The sequence below is a fragment of the Somniosus microcephalus genome, chromosome 1 (assembly GCF_052327205.1).
Source record: "Somniosus microcephalus isolate GS21.2 chromosome 1, FLI_Smic_1.0, whole genome shotgun sequence".
NCBI lineage: Eukaryota > Metazoa > Chordata > Chondrichthyes > Squaliformes > Somniosidae > Somniosus > Somniosus microcephalus.
In genome coordinates, this window is record NC_140987.1 from 293024159 (window position 1) to 293047044 (window position 22886).

Consider the following 22886-nt stretch of genomic DNA (forward strand, 5'->3'; position numbering starts at 1 on the left):
GGCAGCAGTCCGATATAATCGATCTGTATGGACTGCCATGGTCCCTCCACTCTCCTAGTGTGTCCCATGTATACCTTCCTTTTCTGGGGGTCAGGGTTGTTTGCAGCACACACCAAGCAATCTGCGCAGAAGTCACAGACGTCCTCCCTCAGTTGCGGCCACCACCCTGCCTGTTCCACCCGTTGCCAGGTGGTCTCCGGCCCGGGGTGCCCCGCTCCTGGACCCTCGTGGGCCAACTGAAGGAAATCCCTCCGGTGCTGCTGCGGAACTACCCACTGTTCCCCTCTGAAAACCATCCCTACCTTTACCATAATACCTGCCACTCCGTATGGACCCTCTACCTTACCTCCCTTAGCCAGCATCTCCAGAACAGTCTTTAGGGCGGGATCCCGTGCCTGGACCATTTTAGGTCCAGGGCCAATGCTACCCCTGCACCGCCTTGGGTCCCACCTCTGTCTCTGATCGCTGCTGCCTGACTCGACCCATATGAATCCCAAAACATGCCCATTCGAGCATCCTCTTTGGCCAGCACGTCGACCTGCTGATTGCCCTCCGCACGAGGTTCTGTCTTAGAATGGGCCTTGACTTTGTGGATATAGAAATCCCCCTGAGTTCCCATCGATGTTAAGATCTGTCGAAACAATGGCTTGGTTGCTAGGGGTTTCCCGTCTGTAGATGTGAACCCGCGATGAGACCAAATGGCTAAATATTCTGTACACGAATTGCAAGTGAACATGCTGTCCGAGCAAATCGTGTAGGGTGTAGGGAACTCTTCGTGGTGGGTAACCACATACACCACCGCCAACAGTTCAGCGTGTTGGACGCTCATGGTGCTCGGGAGTTTAATGGCCTTGGCAATGCCTGCCTTTGGGTCAAAATCCCGCATCCAGTGCGTCGCTCCCGGCAACCACTGTACTGGACCCGTCTACATAGATCTCGCGGCCCGTGGGATGGATCCCAGCCCGAAACCCTATGTCTACACCCATACCCCTTCAACAGAACATTTGTGGGCCACCCCTGGGCAGATCAAACTTGCGGCGAGCTTGGGCTCACAGAGGCCTTTCACGCTCAAATTCATCTGAGAGAGCAATAAAGTCCAACGAGCAATGCGTGCACTGCTCACTATGCCGTCCTTTATCCTCCCATCCAGAAGCTTCTGAGTGGGCGTATGATGGGTTAAGAGAGTTGCCGGGGACGCCCCCGTGAAGATTTGTGATCTCCTCACGGCCCAATGCGTGGCAAGCAGGTGCCTCTCACAATTGGAGTATCCCCTCTCTACATCTGTGAGGATTCTTGATGAGTATGCCACAGGCCTCATCTGCCATGCCGCTCCTGGAGCAGCACTGCGCTCAAACTGTCCCCTGTGGCAGCTGCCTCCAAAAAGAACTCCTTTCCCCCCCATCAATCGCTCCTAAAGCCGGTGCGGTCGGCAGATCCCTCTTCAGATGACTAAAAGCTGCCATGCAGTCCTCATCCCACTCCCAGCCCACTCCCTTGTGGAGGAGCCGGAGTAGAGGGGCTGCCGTAGCGGCATAGTCCTCTATGAAATCCCTGCAATACCCTGTGAGTTCCAGGAAGGATCTTACACCCGTTACCGTGGTCGGGGCAGGTAGCTCCTGTACCGCCTTCCTCCTCGCCTCATCGATGGCCCTCTCCCCAGCACACACGGTCAGCCCGAGGAATTTTACTTCCTGCCGGCCGATCTGTGCTTTCTTGGGATTCACTTTAAACCCAGCTTCCTTTAACAGACTCAGCAGCTCAGCCAGCGGTTACATGCTCCTCCCCCTCGTTGGAGAACAAAAACAGGTCATCCACGTACTGCACAAGCTGCTGTGGTCTGCTGAACCCTTTTAAACAGTTGGCCATACATTGGTGGAAAATAGAAGGACTGTTGTGAAACCCTTGGGGAAGGCAGGTCCATGTGTACTGCTGACCCTTGAAAGTGAATGCGAACTTACACTGGTCCTCCCTTTTGAGAGGGATAGACCAGAATCCGTTCAAAATGTCCAGCACCGTGAATGTTTTGCGGATGCTGGGATACTCCCGATCAGGTCGGCTACAGCTGCGACGGTGGGGCACAGGCTGGGATGTTCTTGTTAAGAACCCGATAGTCCACAGTGGCTCTCCATGAATTGTCCGGTTTCCTAACCGGCCAAATCGGAGAGTTCACGTGTGTTGCTATGGGTCTCAACACACCCTGCTCAACCAGTGATCCCACTGCCGCCTCTAAATCCGCCTCTGCCTCTCTGGGGAAGTTGTACTGTTTCTGTGGTTGGGCCATGGGGTGTCCGTCTACTCTGACCTCCAACCCATTACCCTCCCACAGTCGTGCTTGTGTGTAGCGAATGCCACGAGGTTGGCTCGCACATCCGCTATGTACTCCACCGGGGTAGAAGTGACCAAAAGTTCAAGATCATAATGTAATGTATGTAATGTATATACCTTAAGGGAGAGAACTACTTTTTACAGCTCCTGTATACTGTAGTACCGGCAGTGACCACACCTGTATATAAACCCTGAGTAGTGATCTGCACACTTAGTTCTAGAGTAACCCTCATTCAGTAAACACCTGTTGAATCGTTCCCTGCAGTCTGTTGTCTGATTATTGAAGGGCACGACATTAAGGTACACGGATATAACATTGGCGACGAGGCAGATTCGAACCTACCTGCAACTCTGCATCACCTCCCAGGGATTTGCTCCTGGAGAACAGTGGAAGAAGGTCGAGTCCAGAAGTACGGGCATCGACAACGGGCAACCGCCCAGTCATCCAGCGGAGATTTGAGCATCGCAGGGGAGGCTGTCGAGAGCCAGGCTTGGCTTTCCAGTCACGGTGGTCCAGCGAAATGGGCTGGCAACAGGTACTGCGCAGACCCTTCCCGGACAGCGGCGGGCTAGAGCCCGACCGAGCGGCACAGAAAAAGGCCGAGCAGCGTCGACGGGGGAGAGAGAGAGGGCAGAGCGCACAGGGCACAGCCGGTGTTCAGGACCAAGCGGCATCAACGGGGGAGAGAGACGAGAGAGAGCAGAGCGCAGCTGGCGTTCAAGGGCCGAGCAGCGTCGACGGGGGAGAGAGGCGCGCAGGAAAACGCGAGGCGCTGCCATTGCCATGAGGACCGCAGAGAGCGGCATTGGCAGCAGTGCAGGAGCAGCGCATGAAACCCACAGGGCATCGCCATTTGCCACGAGGACCGCCGAGAGCGGCGTTGGCAGCAGCGCGGGAGACGCCATTTTAAGCCGCAGCGAGGAAGAAAGGAAAGTGCGGGAGACGCCATTTTAAGCCAGTCTAACCACACCCAAAAATGCCGAAGAGTGGCAGTATCACAGCGTTCGACAATGAAGTCGAAGATTGGACGACATATGTCGAACGCATAGAAGTATACTGCAAGGCGAATGAAGTGCCAGATGACAAGAAAGCGCTGGTATTGTTGAATTCAATGGGTGCAAAAATGTATGGCTTACTACGAAACCTCGTAACCCCAGAGAAGCCAATAGAAAAGGATTTCGAAAACAGTGTCAATCCTACAGGACCACTTAAACCCCACACCGCTGCTGATAGCAGAAAGATTTAAGTTTCACAAAAGGAACCAGCATAAAGATGAAAGTAATGCTGAGTATTTAACAGAACTGCGCAAGCTATCGAAACACTGCCAGTTTGGAACAGGACTAGCAGATACTTTAAGGGACAAGTTTGTGTGTGGGCTTCAAAGTGAAGGAACCCAGAAACGGCTTCTATCAGAAAAGGATCTTATGCTGGACAAGGCTTTCAGCATTGCAGTATCACACGAAGCAGCAGCACGGGGCGCTGCAGAGATACAACGGAGACCGCAAGAATATGGCACAAATGAAATGTCATATGGAACAGTGAAGTGCTATCACTGCGGCAGAACAACACACGACCATAATGATTGCTGGTTCAAGGACAAAGTGTGCAGACAGTGTGGAAAAGTAGGACACATAGCAAGAGTCTGCAGGTCGGGAAAGAAAACCAGCAGCAAGAAATCTCCACAGGAGAAGTACAAGAAGGTACATAAGGTGACGGAGAGTAGTTCAGACGAACAGAAAAGTGATACAGACTCCGGAAGCAAGGAGCTGGGTTGTCTGAAACTATATAATGTGATCAAAACGGAGGATCACCAAACCACCTGGGTCACGCTCAAGATAGCAGGAGTCCAAGTGAAAATGGAATTGGTCACAGGATCAGCCCTAACAGTCATAAACCGAAGGGACTACAAGCGGCTATTCTCACATATACCCTTGAGAGATACAAAGATTGTCTTGAAGACGTACACGGGGCAAAAGTCTACCCCAAAGGAAAAATAAGGGTGAACGTTATATATAACGGCAAGGAAACACCAAAAATGGACCTATATGTATTGCCAGATGGAGGACCACCACTACTAGGATGTGAATGGATCCGGAAGATACAGCTAGATTGGCATTCCATACAGGCACTGACTGTGGCTGACAAAAAGGATGACGACGTCACACCTGGGCGACTGTCAAAGATCCTAACCGATGCGAAAGAAGTGTTCCAGCAAGGACTCAGAACACTAAAAGGCATGACAGCGATGATTAAAATTGAAGAAAACGCAAGCCCAAAATTTTTTAAGGCCAGACCGGTACCTTATGCGATCTGCCCAGCCGTCGAAGCAGAGCTGGAGAGTCTGGAACGTTCAGGTGTACTGTCCAAGGTAGACTGGAGCGAGTGGGCTACACCCATCGTCCCTGTGATGAAAAAGTCATTGAGCAGCACGCCTGGGGAACCAAGGAAGGTTTGCATCTGTAGGGACTTTAAGGTGACAGTGAACCCAGTCCTTCACACCGTACAATATCCACTTCCGCAGATTGAAGATATTTTCGCCTCGCTATCTGGAGGGAAACGCTTCACTAAGATTGATCTGGCCCAGGCGTATCTGCAAATGGAGGTAGAAGAAGCATCAAAAAAATACCTCACAATCAACACCCATAAAGATCTCTACCAATACAACCGGCTGGTATTCGGGGTAGCATCAGCTCTGGCTATTTGGCAGAGAGCAATGGAACAAGTCCTGCAAGGGATCCCAGGGACCCAGTGTTATTTGGACGACATCCTGGTCACGGGCGAAAATGACAGTGATCACCTTGCCAAACTGGAGCAGGTGCTCACTAGATTGCAGGAATATGGGCTCCGAGCTAGCCGCCCCAAATGCGAGTTTTTTAGAAAACAAATCTCGTATGGTGGCCACGTTATCGATAAAGAGGGGTTACATAAGTCCCCAGAGAAGATTGAAGCAGTAGTCAAGGTTCCAGCACCGGAAAATGTGTCACAACTGAGGTCGTTCCTTGGGCTGGTAAACTACTACCATAAGTTCTTGCCAAATTTGTCCACAATACTACACCCACTGAACACCCTACTGCAAACTGGGGTGCCATGGAAGTGGAGTGACGAATGTAGACGAGCTTTCCAGAAGAGCAAAACACTAATCACATCGAAAGAGGTATTGGCCCATTACAACCCGGCATTACCAATTCGGTTGGCATGTGATGCGTCACCCTACGGCATTGGAGCGGTGCTGTCGCACAAATTCTCGGACGGCTCAGAGAGGCCAATAGCCTTTGCGTCACGATCACTAACCTCAGCCGAGCGTAACTATGCCCAGATTGACAGGGAGGCCCTCAGCCTAGTGTGGGGAGTGAAAAAGTTCAATCACTATCTGCACGGGCAGAAGTTCACCTTGCTGACTGACCACCAACCACTTGTCTCCATCTTTAATCCGAAGAAGGGCGTTCCGGTGATGAGTGCGCAACGGCTACAAAGATGGTCCCTTTTTCTAGGGGCGCACCAATATGAAATCGAGTATAAGGGCACGAAACAGCATGGAAACGCTGATGGGCTATCACGCCTGCCACTGCCTACTGCGGAGGATGCACCAGCAGTGGATCCTGTCAAAATATTTCATTCGACTATAATTGAATGCTTGCCAGTAACTAATGCTGATATAGAGAAGGAGACCCGAAATGACCCGACACTGTCTCGGGTATATGATTTGACGGTGAAGGGATGGCCAGCACATGGCGACTCACTGTTGCTAGCATTCTCATCCAGAAGAGAACAGCTGTCAGTATGCCAGGAGACCTTGACGTGTGGATCCCGAGTGGTAATTCCACCCAAGTTAAGGGAGAGAGTGCTCAATGAGCTTCACGAAGGTCATCTGGGAGGGGTGCAAATGAAAAGCCTTGCTAGGGCATATGTGTGGTGGCCGGGGATCGATCAGCAAATCGAGGACCTATCAAAGAGCTGCTCAGGATGCCAGAAGGTCCAAAATGCACCACCACATGCCCCTCTACACCCATGGGAGTGGCCCTCATCTCCATGGCAACGGGTGCATATTGATTTTGCTGGTCCATTCATGGACTCAATGTTTTTAATAGCCGTGGATGCGCACTCAAAATGGCCTGAGGTCATCAATATGTCCTCCACCACCACGGAGAAAACTATTGCAGTCCTATGGACCATTTTTGCCAGGAATGGCTTGCCAGAACAGATTTGCTCCAACAACGGACCACAGTTTGTGTCCGAAGAATTCCGGAGGTTCTTGAATAAGAATGGGGTAAGGCATTACACATCCGCCCCGTATCATCCAGCCACAAATGGATTGGCTGAGAGGTTCGTACAAACCTTTAAAAAAGCAGTAAAGGCCATGTGCGATGACGACATTCCACTGCAGCATAAGGTGGACAATTTCCTGTTAGCCTACAGAAATGCGACACATGCAGTCACCAACCAGGCCCCGGCCATGATGTTCTTTAACCGAAGGTTGAGATCTCGTCTGGATTTGCTCAGACCAAATGTACGAAGAGATGTTGAGAGTAAGCAATTCCAGCACATCAATGAGAAGCCGACAAGGAGCTTCAATGTAGGGCAACCAGTCTTGGCCCGCGACTACCGAACAGAGAAATGGCAACCAAGAACCATATGCACACGGCAGGGGGCACTAATGTACACAGTGGATGTTGGGGAGAACATTGTGAGACGCCATGCTGACCAGATCCTAGAGTCACAGGAACGAGTCAACCCCATGTCTCGGTCATACATACCTGGTGAGGAACCTGACGTACAGGTCGCATCTACCTCAGAAACAATAGCATTGGAAGCTGATGAATCAACTGACGACAGGGTGCTAGAATCGCCTCTGCACCAAGAGCGAGACACTCGGGAAAGGCGTTATCCAGAAAGAATCAGGAAGCCTCCCCAGAGACTGAATATATGAATGGACTATTTTCATATAACATTGTATATTAAAAATGTTAATTGTTAAATGAGTATTATGGTACTGTTAATCTAAAAGGGGAGGAATTGTAATGTATGTAATGTATATATACCTTAAGGGAGAGAACTACTTTTTACAGCTCCTGTATACTGTAGTACCGGCAGTGACCACACCTGTATATAAACACTGAATAGTGATCTGTACAGTTAGTTCTAGAGTAACCCTCATTCAGTAAACACCTGTTGAATCGTTCCCTGCAGTCTGTGTTAAGTCTGTGTGTTATAGTGATAATTACTACACAGACTACAAGAGTAAACTCAACAGGTCTTTACTGGTTGGAGGTAGGGACTATACTGAATACAATATTAATACACAGTGCTTATATACCGGTGTGGTCACCACCGGTATTACGTATACAGCAGCCAGAGAAAGTAGTACATCTCTTAAGGTGGAACAGGCTTAAGTTCTCTTAAGGTGGAACAGGTTACATACACCACAATCCTCCCTTTTTAGCTTAACAGTCATATCCCCATTTAACATAACATAATAACATATATACATATATAACTTCAGGTATAACAGTTCAAAGGTTCAGTTTCTCAGGAGGCTTTCTGATGCGGCTTGGATAACGCCTCTCAGTAGTCTCTGATTCTTGTTGTTGAGGTGCCTCCTCTATTTGGTTTCCAATGTATTGGGTGTCATCATCATCAAGTACATTCCCTGCTGAGGTAGATGCCTCAGGTTCATTAACGTCTTCCACAGTTGTCTCTGTCACAACCATGGGTTCGACCCTTGCTCTCGACTCTACCAGTTGATCCGCATGACGCCTTATCACATTATGACCAATATCTACTGTATACATCAGAGGTCCTTGTCTGGCCCGAATTGTTCCGGACTGCCATTTTTCGTTTCCATAGCCCCTTGCCAACACTGGTTGTCCTACGTCAAAAGTTCGAGTGGTCTTGTTGTTAATATGCCGAAACTGTTTGTTTTCCACTTCCCTCCGCACATTTGGTTTTAACAAGTCCAACTTGGACCGCAACCTCCTGTTATAAAACATCATGGCAGGACTTTGGTTAGTCACTGCATGATCGGCATTTCGATATGACATCAGGAACTTGTCGACCTTGTGTTGCAGCGGAATCTGATCATCGTTCATGGCCTTAATTGCCTTTTTGAATGTCTGGACAAATCTTTCAGCCAACCCGTTTGTCGCCGGATGATATGGGGCAGAGGTATAATGTTTTACTCCATTCTTCTTTAAGAATTGTCGGAATTCTTCCGATACAAACTGTGGTCCGTTGTCCGAACAGATCTGTTCTGGCAATCCGTTCCTTGCGAATATTGTTCTTAACACCGCAATTGTCTTTTCTGAAGTAGTGGTATTCATCTTGATGACTTCTGGCCATTTGGAATGTGCGTCCACCGCGATTAGGAACATGGAGTCCATGAATGGACCAGCAAAGTCAATGTGTACACGTTGCCATGGGGCTGAAGGCCATTCCCATGGGTGTAGCGGTGCTATCGGAGGTGCATTTTGCACTTTTTGGCACCCAGCGCAGCTTTTCGTTAACTCCTCAATCTGTTGGTCAATACCCGGCCACCATACATAAGCCCTAGCAAGACTTTTCATTTTAACTCCCCCCAGATGACCTTCATGCAGTTCGTTTAAAACTCTTTCCCTTAACTTGGGAGGAATAATCACTCTTGTCCCGTACATCAAGGTACCATGGCAGACGGACAGCTGGTCTCGCCTTGCCGAAAATGCCGGTAACAGAGGATCACCCCGTGTTGGCCATCCTTTCACTGTCACCTCGTAGACTCTGGACAGTGTCGGGTCGTTCCTGGTTTCTCTTTCAATACTTGCATTGGTGACTGGTAAACACTCGATGATGGTCGAATGAAATAACTCAACAGGGTCAACTTTCGTCGTGTCTTCTTCTTCAGGTAGTGGCAGGTGCGACAGCCCATCAGCATTGCCATGCTGTTTCGTACCTTTGAATTCTATTTGATATTGATGTGCCCCTAGGAAAAGAGACCATCTCTGGAGACGCTGCGCTGTCATCACCGAAACACCCTTCTTAGGGTTGAAAATGGATACCAATGGTTGATGGTCTGTCAGAAGTGTGAATTTTTGGCCCTGCAGGTAATGATTAAACTTCTTCACTCCCCATACAAGGCTAAGAGCCTCCCTATCGATCTGCGCATAGTTGCGCTCAGCGGAGGTCAATGATCTGGATGCAAATGCGACTGGCCTTTCCATGCCATTTGGCAACTTGTGTGAGAGTACTGCCCCAATACCATATGGAAAAGCATCACAAGCCAACCAAATAGGCAGTGTCGGGTTGAAGTGAGCCAACACTTCCTCTGAGGTGATCAATTCTTTGCTTTTGCGAAATGCCTTCTTACAGTTTTCGCCCCATTCCCATGGTACCCCTTTCTGTAAAAGAGCGTTTAACGGGTGCAGTACTGTGGATAGATTTGGCAGAAATTTAAGGTAATAGTTAATTAATCCTAGGAACGACCTCAACTGAGAGACATTCTCTGGAGCGGGAGCCTTTACAACTGCTTCATTCTTGTCAGGAGACTTATGAAGCCCCTCCCGGTCAATGACATGGCCACAGTACGAGACCCGCTTCTGGAAGAACTCACATTTCTGCCGATTTACTCTAAGTCCATACTCTTTCAGTCTGTTGAGCACCAGTTCCAAGTTTGCGAGATGTTGTTCATCACCATCACCTGTGATCAGAATATCGTCCAGGTAACATTGTGTGCCTGGAATTCCCTGTAATACCTGCTCCATGGCCCTCTGCCAAATTGCTGGAGCCGATGCCACTCCAAAAACCAGCCTATTGTACCGGTACAACCCTCGATGCGTGTTGATCGTGAGGTATTGGCGTGACTCTTCCTCAACCTCCATCTGCAAGTACGCCTGCGCCAGGTCTATCTTGGTGAAGTGTTTCCCGCCAGACAATGAAGCGAAAATATCCTCAATCCGTGGAAGCGGATACTGCACCGTGTGAAGCACCGGATTAACGGTGATTTTGAAGTCTCCACAGATGCGAACCTTCCCTGGATCTCCTGGCTTGTTGCTCGCAGGACGTTTCATAACGGGAACAATGGGCGTAGCCCACTCACTCCAATCTACCTTAGACAGTACACCTGAACGTTCTAGTGCTTCCAGTTCCGCTTCAACAGTAGGTCGTATTGCATAGGGTACCGGTCTGGCTTTAAAAAAAATTTTGGTTGTGCATGTTCATCAATCTTGATGTTTGCCGTAATTCCTTTCAGTGTTCCCAGTCCCTGCTGGAACACCTCTTTAGCATCATCCAATATTCTGGACAATCGTTTAGGTTTGACATCTGTTTCCCCGGAATCTACCGTTAGTGCCTTCAAGGAGTGCCAGTCCATATTCATTTTTCTAATCCACTCCCGTCCCAGTAGTGGTGGACCTCCTTCAGGTAGCACATATAAGTCCATTACTTGGCTTTCTTCGCCCTTGTGGACCACTTCTACCTCTATTTTTCCGATGGGGTACACTCTTTGCCCCGTGTATGTTTTCAATATAATCTCCGTATCCTGTAGGGGAATATGTTGGAATAACCTTCTGTAATCTTTCTTATTCATGACCATCAATGCCGATCCAGTGTCCAATTCCATTTTTACTTGGACTCCTGCTATCTGAAGAGTGACCCAAATTGTCTGGAGATCTGCATCCTTACCAATGTTGTGTACTCTTAAGCTATCCAGTTCACTACTGCTAGCGTCTGAATCTGACTTCTGTTCGGTCAAACTGTTCTTTGTCACCTTGTGTACCTTTGCATATTTTCCTTGCGGTGACTTTTTGTTGCTGGTCTTCTTTCCTGACCGGCATACTTTAGCTATGTGGCCAAGCCTGCCACACGTTCTGCATTCTTGGTTTTTAAACCAACACTGGTTCTGATCGTGCGTTGTCTTTCCACAACGATAACATTTGACAGAACTCAAACCCAATTTGTTTGCACCGAGTTCCGGTGACCGTAGCTGCATTACTGCCGTGCCTCTCGCTGCGGCTTCGTGTGCTGCTGCCATAGTGACCGCCTTCTCAAGCGTCAACTCATTCTCCTCGAGCAGTCGCTTTTGTGTATCCTGTTTAAATAAACCACACACAAATTTATCTCGTAGTGCCTCTGTCAGTCCCGTTCCAAACTGAGAATATTTTGCTAGCTTACGTAATTCCATCAAATATTCAGCATTGCTTTCATTCTGCAGCTGCCTTCTGTCATAAAATTTAAATCGTTCCGCTAGCATCAGCGGCGTGGGGTTTAGATGATTTTTCAGGACAGTAACAATCTCATCGAGCATCTTATCCGCCGATTCATCTGGTGATAACAGGTGTTTCAATTGCCTGTATGTCTTCGCACCCATTAAATTTAATAATGTTAGTGCTTTCTCTGCATCAGGAATTTTATTTGCCTTACAATAATTTTGTATGCGTTCTACATACATGGCCCAATCTTCGATGTCACTATTAATGTTCCCATGTTTAGGCATCGTTGCAATTTATTGTATTTTTATGTTATCCAAGGTGGTGGCTTCCCGCTCTTGTCGTCGTCCTCCGCCCACAAAATGGCGGTTTTCCCGCACTTGGCAGTCTTCAACCTTCCCCCGACGCTGTCTCCGCTTCACCGCGGCTCTCGCGCCTTCAGTTTCCCCAGATGCTGCGCCTTTTAGCCCGAATGCGGCCCTTATCTCCGGTCGCGATCGATGTCCCCACGCTGCGCCTCTCGCTCGAAAGTGGCCCGGCCCTTATCTCCGGTCGCGATCGATCTCACCGCCCTTATTCCTCCATCTTCCCAGCCTCGTCTGTACAGCCAACACGGTTGACTTTCTGTCGCGTCGCTGCCCGGCTTACCCACCACCGAGGTAGAAAAGAAGAAAGCTGACAGTCGCTGATGGAGGCTTCGAGGTCAGGGTGTCTTCTGCACTCCGGTTTCTCGATGCCTGCCGTTCGACGTGTCTTCCAGTAGGGTGATGAGGGTGGAAACCTCTCTTCGACGTCCTGTCTGTGGACGAAGCCGCCGTGGAAATAACTGCCGCAGGGTAAGAATCGGACTCGTCGCCACTGTTAAGTCTGTGTGTTATAGTGATAATTACTACACAGACTACAAGAGTAAACTCAACAGGTCTTTACTGATTGGAGGTAGGGACTATACTGAATACAATATTAATACACAGTGCTTATATACCGGTGTGGTCACCACCGGTATTACGTATACAGCAGCCAGAGAAAGTGGTACATCTCTTAAGGTGGAACAGGCTTAAGTTCTCTTAAGGTGGAACAGGTTACATACACCACAGTCTGTTGTCTGATTATTGAAGGACACGACATTAAGATACACGGACATAACACATAACTACCCTTGGGCTTCATCGTGCACACGGTTCCCTTGCCTTCCTTCCCTGGTATAACTACCACCTCCTTCTCCTTTCCCATGCATTCTGCCCCCCAAAGACAGTGATTCCGGAAATCCACCAATAGCTTGTAGGCCAGTATGAAGTCTGCCCCCAAAATGCCTATTCCCTCCTGCTCCCACTGCATCAGGACACATTTCCACTCCATATGGAGTGTGCCCAGATCGACGGTTAGCGGGATGGAGAAAGACCCAGCCTGTTCGTTCCCGGTAAAACCTATTAAGTTATGTGGGACCCCACTCGATAGAGGTGACGTGGTCCGGTTATCCACATAAACAATGGTGCTTGAAGCTCCAGTGTCCAGCATATAAGTCCCTTGCACCTTCTCCACCCCCATTTTCACGCACGGTCCCTTCCAAGCATCATAACTTAGTGGGCACAGGTAAACAGGCTGAGAAGCCCCTAGTCATGGGTCGGGCTAGTTCGGGGCGGATGGGAGTACGCTGCCTGCTGCCGCGTCCACCCTACCCTGCCCTGCCATAAAAACTGTGCGGAGAGCAGCCACTAATACCACGAACGGATCAGTGCTGCTTCCTGCCACAGCTGCAGCTTTCTGCACTGGCGCTGGAGGATCCCCTTTTCCACTCCTATTGTCAGAGACTGGGCAGTCTTTCCTCCAATGCTCTTTACTCCCGCACCTATAACAACCTTGCTTCTTCTCTGAGCTACCCCCTTCCTGGCGCCACTCTCTTCTAACATTGCCTCCACTAGGCTTTAACTTGTGTACTCTGCCCTTTGGTTTGTCATCCTCACCCCTACCATTCTTAAAAGAGAGAGTTAACTGCCGGATCACACTCTCTTCTGTGGTCTGGGGATTCCTGGATTCAAACCACCCTTCTGCTTTGGCCTTGATCCTGGGCAGGCTGTTCGCCACCAGGGTCCTCAGCCAATGAGCCCTAGGCTCCCCCTGCAGCTGCGCCCGGTCAGGCACCCCCGCACAGGCACTCCGATAGACGGGCCAAAGCCTGTCCGCGAAAGCCTGCGGTGCCTCCCCAGCTGACTGCAGTGTCCTTTCCACTCGGGAGAAAGGACTTCCATCATTGAGGCCCATAGCCTCTAGGGTGTCATCCTTTATCCCCTCTAACGTACCCTGCCCCCTCTTGCTACCCGCTGAGAGCGACTGGTACAACCTACTGTCCAGGGAAAATAAAAGTACTTTGGCTGTCTCAGCTTCGTTACAATTATTGATCCCCCCCCCCCCACCTGCTCCACATCCGTAAAATGGACAGATGGGTCCCCTGAGCTGGTCAGTTTGGTCAGGCTAGAGACCATTGCCTGCAGCTGGGGTGTCGTATACGGGACCACGAAGTCACTCTGCAGTGGTCCTTGCGCTTGACCGTCTACGGGCGCACCGTATTTCCGCTGCTGGACAGGGCACATGGGTCCTGGTCCTGGCACTTCGGGCGGTGGTCGAGCATCCTCCTCTGCCTTACAGTCCTCCTTATCTCCCTCCTGCTCTTCCTCATCTTCCCGGGCCATTCCCGGAGCTACCAAGCAGACCATCCCTTTGGCCTTAGATAGAGCATCGGTCAAATTCCGGATCTGCTCCTGGCAAGGACCATGATTACCCATATCAAACCCTCCAGTGCTGGCGACTCTGTATGCCACCTGAATATCCTTCAACTGCTCTCCTAGCAACTTTACCTCACTCAACAAGTGAGCGTTCTCCTCCCTAACCACCCTCTCGTTCCCCTTTGCCTCAATTGCAAGAACTCCTTATGGTTACGATAGGTTTTCCCTTGGCTTATTCTTCCCTGCTTCTCATCCCTTAGCTCCGTGCATAACCTGCTCCCTACTACAGCCCTTGCGTCTGACTGTGCCTCGGGCTCCCTGAGCTCTGCCTCTAACTTAGCAACCTGCTTATCTAGCAGTTGCACTTGTCATTGTAGACAGACAAGCCATATCGCCTTTTCAATGCTGCGCCTGTGCTCCTTGCCCTCCGTCCATTCTGCCGCTGCATCCACCGGACGCTCAGCACGCAACAAGCTTAGCACCCACTTCTTAGTGATGTTAACCTTCATAAACACATATGAAGAAATCCTTTCCTCCATTGGGGATCTTTCGCCAGAAGCGCTGTCCATGACTGATTTACATTCTTTTAACCAAGGTTCTGCCGCCGGTCGCCAAAAGATGTAAGCGGTTTTTACACTCCTTCAACCCAGATCCTTTAGCCCAGATCCTGCCGCTGGTCACCAGCAGATGTAAGCGGTTTTTGATCCTAGCCCAATTGCTAGACGGACAGTTCGAATCGCCCCCGCCTTACAAAAGTTCGATACCCGGGAATTATTATTCAGAGTGTAAATGAAATAAGTCACGGACAGGAATGCTTCGGTGAAAAACCAAACTTGTATTTATTTGGTCTAACATACACTGACTAAACGAAATCACTGTCCCTGTGGAGAATAAAATACAGATTACAATCAACATACATACAGTGCAAAACTGGAGTTTATAACAAGCAGTAATTCTCTTATTGCTATGGTGGACGCTAATTCCACCCCTACCAACGAATTACCCAGTCGCATAAACCCCTTTCGCCTGGCTAAACCAAACGAAACTCCCCCCCTTGGAATAGCCCAAAAAACTTCACTTCTGAGAGACCTTAAGCCCCTACACCTCACCCAGCTTGCCTGGGATATCTGGTTACCAGCTTGGCTCACTCGAGACTGTGCTTACCCCAGCTTCGATCGCTCTGCTCGTCGGCTTTCTCTGGTACTTCTTGTCTTGTTGGAGCAGGGAGCGAGAGAGAGAGAATGGTGGAAAAGAATCTGGGGGAGAAATTGGGTGGAGCCGCAAACGGGGCGCCAAGCTCGCCTGGGCGCCAGATTTTGCGCTGCGATCGGAGCAGCAGCGATCGCCGGAAATTCAGCTTGAGCGCCCCAAGAGGGACATGGGGCGAGGCTCGAGGTGCTCCGCGTCCCTCTTAGGGCACTGAAACTGAATATCGCAGCGCAACCTGCCGCAGCGCCACACGCTGTGGCACGGCGCGCTGCGGTACTGCAGGCCTTCCTCCCATTCTTAAGGGGGAGGGGCCTGCACCAGCACAATGAGCGATCACGAGTGACGGCAAAAGAGCCCGGCACCGAGGAGAATTGCCGGGCTCTCTGAAAACAGCCGGCAATGCCGCGGGGGGAGAACAGGAGGCCGGGGATGGAGGTGCTGGCAGGCGGCCGCCAAAAAAAACGGCCGCCCCGCACCTCCACCTTACTTTGCACCACTGCCGCCACAGGTAGGCCCCGTGAACCGGGCACGATTAGCGAGCGGCGCTACAGAGGTGGTCGCTGCCAAATATCGTGATCGGAGCAGTAGCGGGTCGCTGCGCACACCGATGATGTCATCAGTGGCGGCGCAGCGCAACAGGCTAATGCTGCCATTAGCGCCCCAGCTAAATATCGCGGGAGGCGTGGCCAGTGGCGCTAAAGCCACTGAGTGCCCTCTTTAGGTGCTAACTGGTGGCGCAGCCCACCGAATTTCTCCCCCTCTGTCTTTATAGATAGTCTGCCTGTCTTTTCCCACCAATCTTAAAAATCCATTTGCTTCTGAACACTCTGTGATGAGTCATCCTCAGACCCATGCATATTGGGTTAATGGCCCTAAGTCTGGGACATCTTTCGGTCTTTGTGTTAGGAGAAATTCTAGGCACTCCGGTGCTTAATCAGTGATGGGTCATCGTCGGACCCATGCGTATTGGGTTAATGGCCCTAAGTCTGGGACATATCTTTCGGTCTTTGCTGGGTGAGCTCGTGGGTTCATTGTTCTGCTTCTCTTCTGAGATGGAGGTGAGAAGTGCTTTGCATATTAGAGTGGTTTTTCTAATCAATTTCAATGGCCCACTTCCTTTTTCCAGGACTGTCGGCCGGACCCATACATACTGGATGAGTTCTTTAGTCACAGCCAACTACCATGTGTTCTCTGGAGTTTTAACAAAACCAGTCTTTCACATATCTGCACAGGGCAATCCCATAACAGGGAAAATACCCTCAGAAAAATCCCATAAAGTCCACAAAAAAAAATATTCTTGACTGAATCCATTCTTCAGAGACTTTGCGATCTCTTCAACGCTGGATCCAGGAGGCAGTCACACCCCTTAGGATAAATACTTCAAATTTGGTCCGTGGTCAGGGGCAGGAGGGTGTGACTGCAAGTGAGGCAGGTATGGGGATCCACGAGTTAGCTTTGGAGGAGCCTCAGCCCTTGCACTTGTCCAACAGGTACGAGGTTCTTGCAGCCTGTGTGGACGGGAGCAGGGACTGCAGAGAGGATGAGCAAACTGACCACAGCACCGTGGTTCAGGGGGCCATTCAAGTTGGGGGAGCAAAAAGAAATGTAGTACTGGTAGAGGACAGTATAGTTAGGGGGGTAGACACTGTTCTCAGCAGCCAAGAGCGTGAGTCCTGATGGCTTTGTTGCCTGCCCCGGCGCCAGGGTTAAGGACATCTCCTCGGGGCTGGAGAGAAACATGAAGTGGGAGGGGGACGATCCAGTTGTCATGGTCCATATAGGAACCAACGACATAGGTAGGACTAAGAAAGAGGTTCTGCTGAGTGAGTTTGAGGAGCTAGGATCCAAATTAAAAAGCAGAACCACAAAGGTAATAATCTCTGGATTATTAACTGAGCCACGAGCAAATTGGCAAAGCGTCAATAAAATCAGAGAGTTGAATGCGTGGCTCAAAGATTGGTGTGGGAGAAATGGGTTTCGATTCATGGAGCACTGGCACCAGTTGGGGAAAGAGGGAGCTGTTTCGTTGGGATGGACTTCACTTGAACCAGGCTGGGACCAGTGTCCTGGCAAATCGAATAACTAGAGCGGTAGATAGGGCTTTAAACTAAATAGTTGGGGGGAAGATTCAGGTGTAGGGGAAATTAGGAAGTCAAAGAGAAAGGAGAAGGCAATAGTGCAGGGTAGCGATAGGAGTAATGAGTACCAGAGTGCGACAGGAGGAGACAGGGCATACAAACTTAAAAGTGCACCAGCAAATAGAGTCAGAGTAGAGAAAAATGGTAGAAAAACAAGATTAAAGGCTCTTTATCTGAATGCATGCAGCAATCATAACAAGATAGATGAGTTGACAGCACAAATAGAAATAAAAGGGTTTGATCTGATTGCCATTACAGGGACGTGGTTGCAAGGTGACCAAGGCTGGGAACTGAATATTCAGGGGTATTTGACATTTCAGAAGGATAGGCAGAAAGGAAAAGGAGGTGGGTTAGCTCTGTTAATAAAAGATGAGATCAGTGCAGTGATGCGAAATGATATTGGCTCAGAAGATCAAGATGTAGAATCAGTTTGGGTGGAGATAAGAAATAGCAAGGGAAAGAAGTCACTGGTGGGAGTAGTCTATAGACCCCCTAACAGTAGCTACACTGTAGGACAGAGAACATATCAAGAAATAATGGGGACTTGTAAGAAAGGTACTGCAATAATCATGGGCGATTTTAACCTTCATATAGATTGGACAAATCAAATTGGCAAGGGTAGCCTTGAGGATAAGTTCATAGAATGTATTCGGGATGGTTTCTTAGAACAATACATTGTGGAACCAACCAGGGAGCAGGCTATTTTAGATCTGGTAAAGTGTAATGAGACAGGATTAATTAATGATCTCATTGTAAAGGATCCTCTAGGGAAGAGTGATCATAGCATGATTGAGTTTCAAATTCAGTTTGAGGGTGAGAAATTTGGGTCTGAAACTAGTATAATAAATGTAAATAAAGGCAATTACAAAGGTATGAAGACAGAGTTGGCTAAAGTGGACTGGGAAAATAGATTAAAGGGTAAGATGGTAGAAAAGCAGTGGCAGATATTTAAGGAATTATTTCATAACTCTCAGCAAAGGTTTATTCCAGTGAGAAAGAAAGACTCTACGAGAAGGATGAGCCATCAGTGGCTAACTAAGGAAGTTAAAGATGGTATCAAATTGAAGGAAAAGGCATACAATGTCGCAAAGATTAGTGGTAGGCCAGAGGATTGGGAAATTTTTAGAAACCACCAAAGGATGACTAAAAAAAAATTAAGAGGGAGAAGATAAATTATGAGAGTAAACTAGCAAAAAATATAAAAACAGACAGTAAGAGCTTCTACAAGTATATAAAAAGGAAGAGAGTAGCTAAAATAAACATTGATCCCTTAGACGATGAGACTGGGGAATTAATCATGGGAAACAGGGAAATGGCAGAGAATTTGAAGAAATATTGGTATTTGGTAAATATGGTAGAAGACACTAAAAGCATCCCAATAATAAATGATAATCAAGGGGCTATAGGGAGGGAGGAACTTAAAACAATCACTATCATTAGAGAAAATGTATTAGGCAAACTAATGGGATGAAAGGCTGACAAGTCCCCTGGACCTGATGGCCTGCATCCTAGGGTTTAAAAAGAAGTGGCTACAGAGGTAGTGGATGCGTTGGTTGTAATCCACCAAAATTCCCTGGATTCTGGAGAGATCCCAGCGGATTGGAAAACCACAAATGTAACACTCCTATTCAAGAAAGGAGGGAGACAGACAGCAGGAAACTATACACCAGTTAGCCTAACATCTGTCATTGGAAAATGCTGGATTCCATTATTAAGGAAGTAATAGCAGGACATTTAGAAAATCATAATACAATCAAGCAGAGTCAACATGGTTTTATGAAAGGGAAATCATGTTTGACAAATTGACTAGAGTTCTTTGAGGATGTAACGAGCAGGGTAGATAAAGGTGAACCAGTAGATGTAGTGTATTTGGATTTCCAGAAGGCATTCGATAAGGTGTCGCATAAAAGGATACTGCACAAGATAAGAGCTCATGGTGTTGGGGTAATATATTAGAAAACAGAGAGTCAGAATAAATGGGTCATTTTCAGGTTGGCAAACTGTAACTAGTGGGGTGCTGCAGGGATCAGTGCGGGGGCCTCAATTATTTACAATCTATATTAATGACTTGGATGAAGGGACCGAGTGTAATGTAGCCAAGTTTGCTGATGATACAAAGATAGGTGGGAAAGCAAGTTTGAGAAGTACACAAAGGGTTGGATTTTCATTGAGGAGGTGTGTAGGAGGCGGAACTACAACTTTCGGGGTTGTAGTCCCACCTCCATTGAGTTGTGGCCAACCCATGTGAATTTCACTTGATTGACCTTGTTGAGCCCGCCCAGCAGGCTCAGCAAGCCAATTAAGGGCCACCCAGCAACAGGTGGCATCACAGATTGACATTTCATCTATCAAACGCTTTTGACAGATGAAATATCAGCGTTTGACAGCTGTTTGAAGCTGTCAAACACTGACAATCTGTACTCCAAGTTAATTCCTTCCTCTCAGGCTGATTTAGAGATCTCTCCAGAACAGAAAGCTGAATGCTGCAGCTTTTGACAGCTCGTGGCCATTCTGCTTTCTGTGCCGGTGAGATGAGGGACTCCCGAGATCTGAAGGAAGGAAGACTGTAAAGGTAAGTAAATGTAAGTAAAACTTCTTTAACCACTTTACACACACCAAATACACTTACCTCTGCACTCATGCACCCATCACTCACCTGAACACCGGACATCTCGAACCCTCCAAGCCCTTCAGCCCGACGGCCCACCTCGCTAACTTGGCGTGGTTTGGAGCCGTCGGGAATCCCACACTTCAGCAATAAAAATAGGGATTAGGCTAAAAACTGCCTGTTAACCACCTGTTAACAGGCAGTTAATTGGCACTAATCCCCTTCCCGCCTCGCGGAGGAGGGTCCCAGCACAGGTCGGTATCCGCCTCCTTTGAAATTGGCATGGAGGCGGGTTGGGGGCGGGATTGGTTCGTGCCCCCTGATTTCGAGATTTTAACCCCCCACACGCCTCCAATCCCGCCTCCACGGCCCAATGAAAATCCTGCCCAAAGAGTCTACAAAGGGATATAGATAGGTTAAGTGAGTGGGCAAAAATTTGGCAGATGGAGTATAATGTGGGAAATGTGAGGTTATCCACTTTGGTAGGAAGAATGAAAAAGCAAAATATTATTTAAATGGAGAGAGGTTACAAAATGCTGAGGTACAGAGGGATCTGGGTGTTCTCATACATGAAACACAAAAAGTTAGCATGCAGGTACAGCAAGTAATTAGGAAGGCAAATGGAATGTTGGCCTTTATTGCAAGAGGGATGGAGTAAAAGATTGGTGAAGTCAAGCGTAGGTCCCTTGCAGTCAGAATCAGGGGAATTTATAATGGGGAACAAAGAAATGGCAGACCAACTAAATACATATTTTGGTTCTGTCTTCACAAAGGAGGACACAAATAACCTTCCAGAGATGCCGGGGAACATAGGGTCTGGTGAAAGGGTGGAACTGAAAGAAATCAGTATTTGTAGGGAAATGGTGTTAGGAAAATTGATGGGACTGAAGGCCGATAAATCCCCAGGGCCTGATAATCTACATCCTAGGGTACTTAACGAAGTGGCCCTAGAAATAGTAGATGCATTGCTGGTCATCTTCCAGAACTCGATAGACTCTGGAACAGTACCCATGGATTGGAGGGTAGCTAATATTACCCCACTATTCAAAAACGGTGGTAGAGAAAAAGCGGGGAATTATAGACCGGTAAGCCTGACATCAGTAGTGGGGAAAATGCTAGAGTCCATTATAAAAGATGTAATAGCAGAGCACTTGGAAAGCAGTGACAGGATCGGACAAAGTCCACATAGATTTACAAAAGGTAAATCATGCTTGACTAATCTACTGGAAATTTTTGAGGATGTAACTGGTAAAATAGATAAGGGAGAACCAGTAGATGTGGTGTATTTGGACTTTCAGGAGGCTTTCGATAAGGTCCCGCATAAGAGATTAGCGTGCAAAATTAAGGCGCATGGGATTGGGGGCAAAGTATTGACTTGGATAGAGAACTGGTTGGCGGACAGAAAGCAAAGAGTTGGAATAAACGGGTTGTTTTCCGAGTGGCAGGCAGTGACTAGTGGGGTACCGCAAGGATCGGTCCTAGGACCCCAGCTGTTCACAATATATATTAATGATCTGGATGAGGGAATTGGATGTAATATCTCCAAATTTGCAGATGACACAAAGCTGGGTGGAAGGGTATGCTGTGAGGAGGATGTCGTGAAACTCCAATACGATTTGGACAGGTTGGGTGATTGGGCAGAAACATGGCAAATGCACTATAATGTGGATAAATGTGAGGTTATCCACTTTGGTGGCAAAAGCAGGAAGGCAGATTATTATTTGAATGGCAATAGATTGGGAGAAGGGGAAGTGCAAAGAGACGTGGGTGTTCTTGTGCACCAGTCACTGAAGGTAAGCATGCAGGTGCAGCAGGCGGTTAAGAAGGCAAATGGTATGTTGGCCTTCGTAGCAAGAGGGTTCGAGTACAGGAACAAGGATGTCTTGCTGCAGTTGTACAGGACCTTGGTGAGACCGCACCTTGAGTATTGTTTGCAGTTTTGGTCGCCTTATCTGAGGAAGGATGTTCTTGCCATGGAAGGAGTGCGGCGAAGATTCACCAGGCTGATACCTGGGATGGCAGGAATGACGTATGAGGAGAGATTGTGTCGATTGGGCTTATACTCACTGGAGTTTAGAAGATTGAGAGGGGATCTCATCGAAACCTATAAAATTCTGTCAGGCCTGGACAGACTAGATGCAGGAAGGATGTTTCCGTTGGCCAGGGAGTCCAGAACCAGGGGTCATAGTCTAAGGATTAGGGGTAAGCCATTTAGGACTGAAATGAGGAGGAATTTCTTCACCCAGAGAGTGGTGAACCTGTGGAATTCTCTGCCACAGAGGGCGGCGGAGGCCAGTTCATTAAATATATTCAAGAAGGAGTTGGATATATTTCTTAAGGCTAAAGGGATCAAGGGATATGGGGAGAAGGCAGGGACAGGGTACTGAATTTGGATGATCAGCCATGATCTCATTGAATGGCGGAGCAGGCTCGAAGGGCCAAATGGCCTACGCCTGCTCCTATCTTCTATGTTTCTATAAAAGTAGGAAAGTCTTGCTACAACTTTACAGGGCATTGGTGAGACCACACCTGGAGCACTGCCTACAGTTTTGGTCTCCTTATTTAAGGAAGGATATACAGGTAGACTATCCTTTATCCGAACTTCCGAAAACCGAAACCCTCTAAAAAACGAAGGTTTTTTCGTTCAGCGTAAGTCGTGCTCACAACCCCGACCCCCGCCGCCGACCCCCCGCTGACCCCCCACCCTTTCGG